We start from the raw sequence: 12,215 nt of genomic DNA on the forward strand, positions 1-12,215 counted from the left end.
CACTATTTTACATGTTGGTGTTGTGTTAGTATTTCACCATTTACAATGTTGGTGTTGTGTTAGTATTTCACTATTTTACATGTTAGTGTTGTGTTAGTATTTCACCATTTTACATGTTGGTGTTGTGTTATTTTGTATTTCACTATTTTAGTTAATATTTATAGCCTGTAGTCACTTGAAATTTTGATTCAACTTTTTTATTAACAATCAACCAAATGTTACAACTGTTTGATGAGTAGCAAATAAGTTTACATCTTATTGTTGAGTCTTTATTACAGTAAGAAACCAAATAAACCACTTTAAACTGTTTACATGCTTTGAACAAAGACTTTTGAAAATGTTTGAAAAGTAGCAAAATATTATCTAACAAAGAGGAAAAACTTTGCTGCAATAAAAGTTTAATTTTTCACTTTCAATTCTGTTTGATCTTTTCTGTGCCTTGCTGGAGCAGGGGGGAGGGAGGAGGCGACAGTATCATCACCCCATAAACGTGTTGGCGACTAGCTGATCCCTGACAGCTCTGTGTTCAGCACCAGCTTGCTCCCTCCCTTCATGCTTCGCCACAGGGACATTTTCAAGATCTTCCATTTCAGGATGGAGTTCATTTAAAGGGTTAGGAGTTAGTCCTCCTTTCAGGGCAAAGTTGTGCAAAGGGCAACAGGCCTCCACAATCCTTGCCACTTTTGCAGGACTGTACTGCAGTGTTCCTTCTGATCTGTCCAGGCACCGGAAGCGTGATTTTAAAACCTTGATTGTCCTCTCGACAACTTGGCATGTCCACACATGTGCTGGTTGTATCTCTCTTGTGCCTCATTATTGGTCCTGCCGTATGGTGTCATCAGCCACGTTTTTAGCAGGTAGCCCTTGTCGGCCAATATCCATGCGGATCCTGGAGCCAATTCGTTGAGGCAGTCATATAAGTTGGAGTGCTGGAGGACAAAGGAGTCATGACTACTTCCACAGTGACCTGCGTTCACGCTTAGGATACAGGGTTGTGAATCACAGGCAATCATTACATTTAACGAATGATACCCCTTCCTGTTGATGAATCTTACAGCATTACTAATCAGTGCCTTCAATGCAACGTGGGTTCCATCGATGGCCCCAGTCACTTTTGAGAAGCCAGTAATGCTACAAAAAGCAACGGCACTCGTCCTTTACTGAGGAGCGGACAAGTCAAAACGTATGTACTTATTGTCCCAACAGAATACGGCGTCCGTTACCCGGTGAATGCGGGACCTCGCAGCAAACTGGCTGATGTTTGAAATGTCACTGGTGCCTGTTTGAAATGACCCCGATGCAAAGAAGTTCAGTGCGGTGGTTACCTTCATGGACACGGACAATGCAGTGCAGGTCGCTGAGCGTGTTTGAAGGTCGTCCTTCAACATGTCACACAGTCGTCCGATTGCCTCTTTGCTGAAGCGCAGCCTCCTCACACATAACTCCTCCGACATTATTTCAAAAGGTAGCCTCTCCTGTACAATCTCTCTGGTGGGTAGTAGGTAATTCCTTCTGATTAGGCGGCATTCACGGTTCACCAATCTTTTTAGTTGTTCCCTGCGGCGTATGTTTCTCTGTGCCAGAATGTCACAGATATTTATGATAACATCATAAGCAGGCATGTTTCTCCCTCACAGGCTTCATTTGTAGATAGATGCTGTAGACATGGGAGGAAATATGGAGAGACTTGTAGAATACATTTTTAAAGTTTGTAGGTACAAATTCACATTGGGGGGGTGCAGCAAAACCATCGGTATCTGATCACCACTCATCATACTCGCCTGATAAATATCATGCCCTAAATTAATTTTTAAGACTCTTTATAACATTCATATATTATGGGCTAATTATTTTAAAAATCATTTTATAATAGTCATAGTCAGGTTGAAAACATTAAAATTCTACAATACCTCTCATTCTTACAAACTATAGAGAACAAAACCATGGTGTCCTCTAATGAAACCTGCTTGAAATTATTGCAGTTACTGTTCTGATTAAAAAGCCCTTAATTTTAACAGAAAACTTTCTAATATTAGTTCATCAATGTCAACCATTTATCCTTCCATTTCCAGGACAAAGTTTTAACCCATATTTTACCCATACTTTACTTCTCTCAGAGTTACCAACAGCTGAATTAGTTTTAAGAACATAAGACATAAGAACATAAGAAATAGGAGCAGGAGTCGGCCATTTGGCCCCTTGAGCCTGCTCCACCATTTAATAAGACAATGGCTGATCTGATTATGGACTCAGCTCCACTTCCCTGCCCGCTCCCCATAACCCTTTACTCCCTTATCGCTCAAAAATCTGTGTCTCCACCTTAAATATATTCAATGTCCCAGCCTCCACAGCTCTCTGGGGCAGAGAATTCCACAGATTTACAACCCTCTGAGAGAAGAAATTTCTCCTCATCTCAGTTTTAAATGGGCGGCCCCTTATTCTAAGACTATGTCCCCTAGTTTTAGTTTCCCCGATGAGTGGAAATATCCTCTTTGCATCCACCTTGTCGAACCCCCTCATTATCTTATACGTTTCAATAAGATCACCTCTCATTCTTCTGAACTCCAATGTGTATAGACCCAACCTATTCAACCTATCCTCAGAGGTCAACCCCCTAATCTCCAGAATCAACCTAGTGAACCTTCTCTGAACAGCCTCCAATGAAAGTATATCCTTCCTTAAATACGGAGACTAAAACTGTCCGCAGTACTCCAGGTGTGGCCTTTCTTAAACTTTCTAGCTGTTCATGCAAATTCAAGCGATAGCCCCTTCCTCCATCTAATTATAAAACCTTCATTTAATTTTACAGTTGTGTGGAGAGGAAATTTTTTTGAAAACATGTAAATTAGACATGCCTTTTGCTAAAAGGCTTAAATCAGGCTTTCGAAATTAAAAGAAAAAACTTCCGTTGTAAATGTCCCCGACTGACCTCATTTTGCTTCTTCCTGCTACAGCTCTACACACAGAATGCAGGCTTCTCATCATCATCATCATCATTATAGGCAGTCCCTCAGAATCGAGGAATTACTCCTTCCGCTGCCTGTGCTTGTTTTCTGCTTGCTCTTGGCGATGAGACTCGAGGTGCTCAGCGCCCTCCCGGATGCACTTCCTCCACTTAGGGCGCTTTTTGGCCAGGGACTCCCAGGTATCGGTGGGGATGTTGCACTTTATCAAGGAGGCTTTAAGCGTGTCTTTGTAATGTTTCCTCTGCCCACCTGGGGCTCACTTACCATGAAGGAGTTCTGAGTGGAGCGCTTGCTTTGGGAGTCTCGTGTCTGGCATGTAAACAATGTGGCCTGCCCAGCGGAGCTGATCAAGTGTGGTCAGTGCTTCGATGCTGGGGATGTTGGCCTGGTCGAGGACGCTAATGTTGGTGCATCTGTCCTCCCAGGGAATTTGTAGGATTTTGCGGAGACATCGTCGGTGGTATTTCTCGAGCTGAACTCATAGTTCTCGAGCGCATTCGGAGGATCTGTCAACCTCACGTGGAACAAAACACTCACATGGACCTGTTGGGACAAATGGCCTGTTTATGTTCTGTAAATATTTTGTCATATATTTTGGAACTTTGAAGTGCATGATATGTATTGACCATTTGCAATTTCTGCTTGTGTCCCAAACAAGTTTTCTCCATACTCACAGATGTTTTTCCATTAAATATTAGGTGGCGTAACAACAGAGCGCCGTTGGAGATAATCACTTCTGGTGCAGAATGAGTGTGCACACGCCATCCACCATATTGGACCTTTATGCGCCTGTAAAGCGGGCGCTGCGTGATCCAAATTCTCGGCGAATGACTTTTTAGAGTGCTGACTTCAATGTACCATTTGTCCAGCTTGTGGACGTGTAGGGAAATTGTACATGAACAGCCTATGATTTTCCCTTGCTCCATGGCTGCACATGCAAATTGCCTGGGAGGATTGCAATGTTACCCTGCAATGATTCAGGCACTACCTGGCTATTAGGTGATGAGTCAGCCATTTTCCAGAGTGTGGTGTCATCAAAGAGAATGATGCTACTTTTGCTGGTACTACGAAGTGAGTGATGAATATAAAAGACAGAGTGAGGACAAGTTTGATTCTCTTGAGATTTTCAAGTTGATGATGAACCTCTATTGATCATTGTGCTTTTTGCACACTTTGCCCAAGTCCAGGACCTCAGTAGACATGGCACAAGATTTCAGTCCATCCTTGAGGTTAGGATGCCACATGCTATGAAAGGATCAAGAGCTAGTATTCGACTCCTTGCTGAGCAATGAGGGAATCAATGAGAGACCTTCACAAGTTGACCAATTTGTTCTTAATCCAGTTATACAAACTGATAAGAGATTTCTGTCATTAAGATTCTATAACCCCACCCTCCCTCCCAGTTTGATCTGCATCAGCTGATCAGTGGGTCAAGTGGTAAGGGTGTGACAGTTGGACTCACTGCATTTGGTTTAGGGGAAGGGGTGGCTATTGAATAGTGCTTCCTATAACTAATGACTATTTTTTGAACCCTGCTGGAAGAATACATGCACAAATGATGATGATCACAAGATAGGCAGGTTTGCTGCTTTATAATTAGATAGCATAAGACAACAGTGCTTGCAAATAATACGGCAGAGTAGTGCATTCTTCCAATGCCGACAAGCTTATGACACTGGAGCTAATAGCTTACTGAAATCAACCAGTTGATGCAGATATTTATTGTGTCTGGCCTTGATTTGGCAGTTAGAGATCCTTTATTTTTCATTAGATTTTGAACAGCTTTGTGGTGACAAGAATGGTTCATAATTCAATCCAGAGATAAATTCCTCTCATACGTGTCCAAATGAAAAAAAATTGCATTTAAAGCTGAAAGGCAATGTTTGAAAATTGCTTGAAGTCTATTTACAGAGGCATAAATCCTGTTGAAAGAAAGAACTTGCTCTCATGTGGTGCCTTTCATGACCTCAGGAAGTCTCAAAGTGCTTCTCATCCAATGAATTACATTTCAAGAGTAGGTACGGTTAAAATAGAGGGAACCACGCAGTAATTTTGCACACAGCAAGCAAACAGCAGTGTAAAAAATGACATTATTCGTGGTGTTAGTTGGGGGATAAATATTGGGCAGATCAGCAAGAGAACTCTTCTAAGAATAATGTCAAAGGACCTTTTATGTCCAACTGAGAGGGCAGATGGGACCTCGGTTTAATGTCTTATCGGAAAGACAGCACCTCCAACAGTGCAGCACTCCCTCAGGACTGCAGGGATTATTAGCCGAGATTACAGAGAGTCGGGATAAATGGTTCATGCTCTGGTTGATAACCAGTAACTAGTGGGATGCCGCAGGGATCAGTGCTGGTACCCCAACTATTTACAATCTATATTAACTGTTAAGTTCAGAATAACTCCACAAGAGTGTGTTGTAAGCTCAAACCATTATAACCTTGGTCTCTTTAATGTAACTCCAAAGTGAGGAAGCAGCATGGTGGATTGTCTTTTATACCTGCTTGCCCAGAGTGCACAGATGACCCTTAGGTCTCCCACTGGTGTGCCCCCTGGTGGCAAGACTTACTCATTGGTGAGGTTAGCATACATAACATCACTCCCCCCCAAAGTCTTATGTATGAGTTATTTACAGGTTGAGGCGATCTGGCGCTCTGCATTCCCTGGTCGATCGCCTGAGTTGAAGTCCTGGCCTGGGTGAGTTGGTCAGATCACTGCTGCACGGCAGCGCGGCTGGTCTGATCGGATAGTCGGGCATGTTGGGTTCATCCTCATTGTTGACAGCGAGGTCGATTGCTGGTTGGGTGTGTGTTGGTGGATCATAGATGGTAAATTCTTCTTCAAACTGTTCTTGGTTGTCAGTGAATCGCAGTTTGGTCTGATCCAAGTGCTTTCAACACGTTTTCCCATTCAATAGTTTAACAACAAACACTCTATTCCCTTCCTTGGCTAAAACAGTGCCAGCAATCCATTTGGGACCCTGACCGTAATTGAGAACAAACACAGGATCATTAACCTCAATGTCACGCGATACAGCTGCGCGATCATGGTACACGTTATGACGGTGCTGCCAGGTTTCTTAGTGATGATTGCGATACTGGTGGACTAAGGATAGTCTGGTTTTGAGTGCTCTCTTCATTAACAATTCTGCAGGGGGGACCCCGGTGAGCGAGTGGGGGCGTGTCCGGTAGTTGTCTCCGTCTTCGCGTTGGTGAGCCTGATGCCGTCCGCCGCAATCCTCCTTCCCAGGAACTCCACTTCAGGTGCCAGGAAAACGCAATTCGAGCGACGTTTTAACCTGAGCCCCACGTGGTCGAATCGACTAAGAACCTCCTCCAGGTTCTGCAGGTGCTCGACTGTGTTCCGACCTGTGACCAAGATGTCGTCTTGGAAGACCATGGTGTGCGGGACCGACTTCAGTAAACTTTCCATGTTTCTCTGGAATATCGTCGCTGCTGATCGGATTCCAAACGGGCATCTGTTATAAACAAAAAGACTTTGTGCGTGTTGATGCAGGTGAGGGCCTTCGATGATTCCTCCAGTTCCTGCATCATGTAGGCTGAAGTCAGATCCAGCTTCATGAACGTCTTTCCTCTCGCTAGCATTGCAAAGAGGCCGTTGGCTTTTGGTAGTGGGTATTGGTCCTGCAGGGAGAAACGATTGATAGTCACTTTGTAATCATCACTGATTCTGACGGTGCCGTCTCCCTTGAGGACTGGGACAATAGGACTGGCCCACTCGCTGAACTCGATCAGTAAAATGATGCCCTCTCGTTGCAGCCGTTCTAGCTCGATCTCTACCCTTGCTCTTATCATGTACGGTGCTGCTTGCCTTGTGATGGATGGGTCACGCTCCTGGAATTAGGTGGATCTGCACTTTTGCTCCTTGGAATTTCCCGATGGCTGGTTCGAACAGCAAAGGAAATTTGTTTAAGACCTGGGCACACGAAGTGTCGTCAGCGGGCGATAGCGCTCGGATGTCGTCCCAGTTCCAGCGTATCTTTCCCAGCCAGCTCCTGCCGAGCAGCGTGGGACCCTCGCCCGGTACTACCCAGACTGGTAGCTTGTACACCGCTCCATCATAGGAGAGCTTTACGGTAGCACTGCCAATTACAGAAACCAGTTCTTTAAAGTAATTTCTTAGTCTCGTGCGAACTGGAGTTAAGACTGGCCTTGAGGTCTTGTTGCACCACAACCTTTTGAACGCCTTTTTGCCCATGATGGACTGGCTTGCGCCCGTGTCCAGCTCCATTGACACCGGAAGTCCATTTAGTTCAACATTCAGCATTATCGGGGGACAATTCGTGGTAAATGTGTGCACCCCATGTACCTCTACCTCCTCTATCTGAGGCTCTGGTTCGTAGTGTTCCTCCGTGGATTTGTCCTCCTCTGCAATGTGGTGGTTTGCAGGTTTAACAGGCTTAGCAGTTCGCCTGCACACTCGTTGGAGATGTCCCATTGTTCCACAGCCCTTGCCAACATATCCTTTGAAGCAGCATGAATGGAAACGATGATCACCCCCGCAGCGCCAACAAGGTGTTAATGGCCTTGCATTCATCACCCTTGATGGTGGACTCTGAGACATGTGCAGACGTGTAGCTGCAGGTATGTGTGACCTGCCCTGTACTTTACGATTCGAAAACAACATCACTTTTTTCACAGTACTTGTAGTAGCACTTGTGTGCTGAGAGATTTGCTTAGTATTGTCACTGATAGCAATGAAGACCTGGACTATCGCTGTGGCCTTACTCAAGGTTGAGGTCTCTACAGTCAAAAGCTTGCGAAGTATGGTTTTGTGGCCAATGCCATGTATGAAAAAGTCTCTGAGCATGTGCTCCAAATGTCCTTCAAATTCGCAATGTCCTGCAAGGCGTCTCAGCTCGGCGACATAACTCATCACTTCCTGGCCTTCAGACCTTTTGTAGGTGTAGAACCAGTACCTCGCCATCAGAATGCTTTCCTTCGGGTTCAAATGCTCTCGGACCAGTGTGCACAAATCATCGTACGATTTTTCCGCGGGTTTCACTGGAGTGAGCAGATTCTTCATGAGGCCATACGTTGGTGCCCCACAGACGGTGAGGAGGATCGCCCTTTGTTTGGCAGTGCTCTCTTCCCCATCTAGCTCTTTGGCCACGAAATATTGGTCGAGTCAGTCCACAAAAGTTTCCCAATCATCTCCCTCCGAAAATTTCTCCAGGATGCCCACTGTTCTCTGCATCTTTGGGTTTACTATCTGTATCTCGTCACCAGTTGTTATGTATTGGGAGTGAGACTGAACACTGTGAGCTCAAAGTAAAGTGTGATCTTAGTCTTTTATTGCAGGTCTCCAGAGTGCCTCTCCAACCTGTAAAGCGTTCTTAAATACCTGTGCTCCCAAGGGATTATGGGATCCCTTGGGACTCCGGGGAATGAGCCCTCTGGTGGCTGTACAAAGTAAATACAAGTCCACACATATAACAAAAAGGGTCTTTGAATTCATGGCTCCATTCTACTACTGGCCTTTATACTGAAGGTCAAGCCTATGGCTCCTCCAGAAATCCATAAAAAGTGAGGGCTAATTTGAACCCTCTGAGCCCGGGGTGAATAGTGTGAGTGGGACTTTTAAAATGGAATGAACGAAGGGATTCGCGTCGCATTCCAGTGTTTCACCATTCTTAACTGCCTGAATTCAGGCATGGGTAGGCCACCCAGCCCAGAGGAGTCGGGGCCTAATTTTACTGACAGTGTCGTGGCCGAATGATGCCATCAGGACACACATGCATTGTAAGGCCCGACTAAGACCTGCATAATTCCCAACCTGCCAGCAGAAGCTATCTGCAGCAGGGATCCTGACCACAGCGGTTCCAGTTAGATATATTTCTTTCATTTTTAAATGTTCTTCGTGAGCTAGGATTAGGAGGACTACAATGCCAGAGTGATCATGAGCCAGTTTTGGTTGAGAGGCTGCATGGTGTCAAGGGGCCAATAATAATTTTTGCAGGCATAACTGACACACCTCCATGCCAATCACTGTGGGAATCTGCCTTCTTACGAGTTGCGGCAGAGGGCTGCCACATGACGGGACTCTGTCGACCGTGGTCTGAAACTTGGCTGCAGCTCCGTGCAGGCATCCTGCACTGCTGACCTGTGGTTGTTGTTAGTGTGGTGCACAATGAGTAAGCCTCCTCAGAACCACATCATGCAGTGCCACCATTTATCATCACAGGTAGTCCCTCAAAATCGAGGAAGACTTGCTTCCACTCCAAAAGTGAGTTCTCAGGGGACTGTACAGTCCAATACAGGAATGACACTCTCTGTCATAGCTGGGACAGACAGTGGTTGAAGGAAAGGGTGGGTGGGACTGGTTTGCCGCACGCTCCTTCCGCTGCCTTGCACTTGTTTTCTGCACGCTCTCGGCGATGAGACTCGAGTTGCTCAGCGCCCTTCCGGATGCACTTCCTCCACTTGGGGCGGTCTTTGGCCAGGGACTCCCAGGTGTCGGTGGGGATGTTGCAATTTATCAGGGAGGCTTTGAGGGTGTCCTTGAAATGTTTCCTCTGTCCACCTGGGGCTCGCTTGCCGTGTAGCAGTTCCGAGTAGAGCGCTTGCTTTGGGAGTCACGTTTCTGGCAGGGGGACAAAGTGGCTCACCCAACGGAGCTGGTCGAGTGTGGTCAGTGCTTCGATGCTGGGGATGTTGGCCTGATCGAGAACACTGACGTTGGTGCGTCTGTCCTCCCAGGGTATTTGCAGGATCTTGCGGAGGCAGCGCTGGTGGTATTTCTCCAGCGATTTGAGGTGTCCATTGAATATGGGGTGAGTGCCTCAGCTCCAAACGTGGGGTCAGGTACTGAGCATTTCCATCACATGTTTGCAGCCTCACTCAAAGACTCATTTTTTCATGCATTTAAGCCAGCAATTTCCCCTTCTATTTCACCCTTAATGCTTTCCAAATGCTTTCAGAATTTTTGTTTTTCCGATTGTAAGACTCCCTTTTAATTGTCAACATCCCTTTACATTTGAATTACACAGCATTTACCTCTCCCATCACTGATGTCAACCATATGAGTCTGCGTCGAGCGCTATAAATAATTAGGATCTTACACTGAAGAATTCAGCAATATTTGCATTTAGGCTTTTGGGCAGAATTTTCAGCAGTTCTCAACCATTTAGAACTGACTTCAATATTAAGATGAAAATCTACCCCTACATTTGTTAATTCATTGCCTGGGGACAGAGGTCAAAGCATTTATTACATCTTTCTATTATAAAATGACCCTTGCATAGATGCTGTGACTACACCTGAGGCAGTCATTGTTCCAAAAATAAATGCCGTGACTGAACAGTACATTTCGGAGACATTGGTTTGCCTGCTGGTTAGCAGCCTTGAGGGAACCAGTCATGCCCTGTAAACCTGCGGCATGGGAGATAAAAGGATTACAAACCAGCTCATGGAAAATATGTAAAAGTCCTATCTGTAAATAATTACTTCTTGAGGGCCATACAATGTCCTAGAAAGAATTAATGACTGCATAACAGAATGAAACTGAAGTTAGTGGGCCCAAAACCATTTGATGGGGCAGATACATTTCCCATTAATGCTGTTCGTCAGGAGGTGACTGCTAGCTTCATAAAACAGAAATAACATTGAAATACAGTAAAACCTAATTTCAAATAGAAGATGACAAGAGCAGTGTTGAAATTAAAATTATAGTTCGCAAGATTCCATGGTTCCAGCTGCTTGAAATCTGTATCCTTTGTTCTAGGCTACGTTGTTACCCAGCTGACTATTATACCCAATGCACCATCACAGGCAAGCATACATATGTGTATATATTTTTACCCACTAGAGTGGCTGAACCGTGCCTGTGTAAGCTATAATAAACCTGTTGTGACATTCATTTGCTAAGGCAGAGGAAACATTTCAAGGACACCTCAAAGCCTCCTTGATAAAATGCAACATCCCCACCGACACCTGGGAGTCCCTGGCCAAAGACCGCCCTAAGTGGAGGAAGAGCATCTGGGAGGGCGCTGAGCACCTCGAGTCTCGTCGCCGAGAACATGCAGAAAACAAGCGCAGGCAGCGGAAGGAGCGTGCGGCAAACCAGACTCCCCACCCACCCTTTCCTTCAACCACTGTCTGTCCCACCTGTGACAGAGACTGTAATTCCCGTATTGAACTGTTCAGTCACCTGAGAACTCACCTATAGAGTGGAAGCAAGTCTTCCTCGATCTCGAGGGACTGCCTATGATGATGAATAAACCTGTCGTGACATTCATGTGTGAAGTGGCAGAGCCAATAACGCATCATGCTGGGAGTCCGGGCCCCACTTAAGATAGTGGCGGAGGGGAGGAGGCATTGCGTGTGTGCTGTGAGTTTTCCTGGTAGTTTGCTGTCTATGTACTGCACCTTTCTGCTTGAGCTTGTGAAAGTTGAACATTTATGAGGCACAGGATTCTACTGGTGGTGTTTGCAGGACTGCTGCAGAGTTCACTGGTGGCTCAGGAGCAGTTTTGCTCCAGAGGAATGAGTTTATTATGTGAATTCAAATGAAACTTTCCATTTCTGTTTCCCCTAATAGTTATAAGCAATATATAAAATGTATTGATCTTTCAAGTCTTTATAAAATGAATTTCATTCTACTGATCTCATCTATTCAAATTAACTTGCATCTATTATTCTTTTTTACGATAGTATACTCTTGGCAAACTAAGAAATCATAAGAAAGCAAAAGAAAGACTTACATTTAGATAGCGCCTTTCACAACCTCATGCACATTGAAGCACTTTTGAAGTGTAGTCCCTGTTGTAATGTAGGAAACAAGTGTAGTGTGGGCAGTGTGGGGTTGGCAGGGTGCGTGATAAGCTTACTCAGCTGTGCTGGCATGAGATCCAGGCCATTTTAAACTCCAGGCCTCATTACCATTTGATTCATATACCTCTGTTATCACTAGACTCAACTGTTCCAATGCTCTCTTGGCCAGCCTCCCATCTTCCACCCTCCATAAACTTGAGCTCATCCAAAACTCTGCTGCCCATGTCCTAACTTGCACCAAGTCCCATTCACCCATCACCCCATAGCTCGCTGAGGTACATTTACCCCCAGTCCCGCAACGCCTCAATTTTAAAATTCTCATTCTTGTGTTCACATCCCTCCATGGGCTTGCCCCTCCCTATCTCTGTAGCCTCCTCCAGCTCTACAACCCTCTGATATCTCTGTGTGTCTCCAATTCTGGCCTCTTCCGCAGCACCTATTTGAATCACTCCAC

The 12,215-nt window shown here is 45.3% G+C and overlaps 1 pseudogene; it reads right to left on the reverse strand.

The window, feature by feature from the left end:
* Nucleotides 1-477: 477 nt before the first annotated feature.
* On the reverse strand, nucleotides 478-11,985 carry LOC139274580 (putative nuclease HARBI1; annotated as a pseudogene).
* Between the last annotated feature and the right edge of the window lie 230 nt (nucleotides 11,986-12,215).

This window comes from Pristiophorus japonicus, chromosome 10, assembly GCF_044704955.1.
Source record: "Pristiophorus japonicus isolate sPriJap1 chromosome 10, sPriJap1.hap1, whole genome shotgun sequence".
Classification (NCBI taxonomy): domain Eukaryota; kingdom Metazoa; phylum Chordata; class Chondrichthyes; family Pristiophoridae; genus Pristiophorus; species Pristiophorus japonicus.